Raw genomic sequence first — 2092 nt, forward strand, 5'->3', positions numbered from 1 at the left:
GACGCTCACGGCCATCCTGGCCATCCTGCACTTCAGCCCCGAGGAGAAGCTGAGCATCGCCAAGAGCTCGGCCCACGGCTCCTGGTGGCCCCACGGGGAGAGATGAGGGCTGGGTTTTATTCCCTTTTCCATAAGAGCTCCTCCCGAGGATTGACCAAAACCTCGTCCCAGCCACGCCCACATCTCTGTAGGATTTGGGCTCCAGTTGGGGTTTTTAGCACTAATTTGCAGTGAGGTTGTGCCAACTTTTCCAGCCCCAAAGCCTCTGTGGTGGGAATTTGCTTCGAGTTGAGACTTGATTTGGAAACCATGGAATTGAAGATGCCGAGGTTTTTTAAAGGTGGTTTAAAAGCAATCCCTACCTGTCAGACGTGGCATCGGGTGGAATTCACTTGGATCTTCAAGCTCCAGCCAGGCTGGTGACTCAGGAGATGAAAGGGAAAGTGGGAAGCACTTTAGGTGGAGCTAAAATAGCACCAGGCCATGGAAAGCTCAGGAAGATGGGGCTCAGTGCAGGAAATCTTGGGCATTTCCCCATAAGGTTCTTTTCCAGAGCCTAATTTAACCAGTGGATGCAGCTCCAGGCTCATCCAGGGGCTCAGGCTCTCCTTCCTTCCCAGGGATCCTCTCTGGGCAACCAGGGATTCTAGGAAGGAGAAAGGATCTCCCTGTGGATGATTCCCATCCTGAGGGTGTTGTTTTCCTGCCCCATGTTTGGAATTAAATCCTGGCTGCTAAAGCTAGGCCCAGAGACAGGGATAGGTCTGGATTAACACCCGCAGGGGTCCTGGAGCCCAGTCAAGAGCAGGTTTGGGAGCAGCTCCTGGTGCTGCAGTGCCCAGAGAGCCTTGGGAAGGATCAGCCACTCCTGGCACGGCCAGGGACAATGACAGGGACATGGAACTTCCCTCCTTTGCTCCTTGGCTGTCCTGGCCCTGTCAGCAGCCAAACTCCCTGGATTCCACTCTGGCCAGTGCAGCCCTTGGTGCCAATTTCTCCTCCAAAAAATCCTCAGGGAAAACGTGCCCCGGGCAGAGCCTGTCCCTGCTGGGAGGGGGCCACAGCTGGGGGATATTCCCTCCATCCAGGGATGTTCCCACCAGGAACAGCGGGATCCAGGTGCTGCCCTGGTGGGAGAGTTTGTCCCAGGAATGTCTGACACGCTCCTCAAGGATCAAAGTGCTTGCTCAGCAGGGGAGAGCCCAGCAGGGCTCCCAGCAGGGAGCAGGGAATCAGTGTGGGATCCAGCAGGGAGAGCAGGGTATGAGTGTGGGATCCAGCAGGGAGAGCAGGGAATCAGTGTGGGATCCAGCAGGGAATCAGTGTAATCAGTGTGGGATCCAGCAGGGAGCAGGGAATCAGTGTGGGATCCAGCTGGGAGAGCAGGGAATCAGTGTGGGATCCAGCAGGGAGAGCAGGGAATCAGTGTGGGATCCAGCAGGGAGCAGGGAATCAGTGTGGGATCCAGCAGGGAGAGCAGGGAATCAGTGTGGGATCCAGCAGGGAGAGCAGGGACAAGGCAGGATCCAGCTGGGAGGACCCAGATCCATCCCAGTGCCCTCTGTCTGTCCCTGGCAGAGGAAGATGAGGAAGCTGCTGTGGGGAAGCATCTCCAGGAGTGCCCAGCTCCGTGTCACTGTCACCCTCCTGCAGCTCCCAGTGCCAATCCTCCCTCTGCTCCCCTCCAGCCCCTCTCCCTCCTGCTCCCTCCTTCCCTCAGACCCTCCCTCCCTCTTCCCTCTGTCCCTTCAGCCAATATCCCTGAAATAAAGGTAAAATTCCTCTTTGAGGGGACTCTGGTGGCCCCTGGGTATGGGATGGGCATTGCTTGGGGGTTTTTTGTGGATGTTGAACATCCTTGGGTTTAAAATTATCACAAAATCATTAAATCCCGTGATTTCCTGGGAGTGTGAGAATGGGGATGGTTCATTCCTGCACCTGCGGTCGGGCTGTGGCAGCTGAGGGGATGCAGAGGAGTCTGGCACTGAGAATCCTGGCATGGTTTGGGTGGGAAGGGACCCCAGAGCCCCTGCAGTGCCAGCCCTGCCATGGCAGGGACACCTCCCACTGTCCCAGGTGCTCCAGCCCCAGT

General features: G+C 56.8%; 1 protein-coding gene across 1 annotated transcript in view; it reads left to right on the plus strand.

The window, feature by feature from the left end:
- GCC1 (GRIP and coiled-coil domain containing 1) overlaps nt 1-2092 on the plus strand; it is a 9305-nt gene that overhangs the window by 2506 nt on the left and 4707 nt on the right.

The sequence above is a fragment of the Geospiza fortis genome, unplaced genomic scaffold (assembly GCF_000277835.1).
Source record: "Geospiza fortis unplaced genomic scaffold, GeoFor_1.0 scaffold494, whole genome shotgun sequence".
NCBI lineage: Eukaryota > Metazoa > Chordata > Aves > Passeriformes > Thraupidae > Geospiza > Geospiza fortis.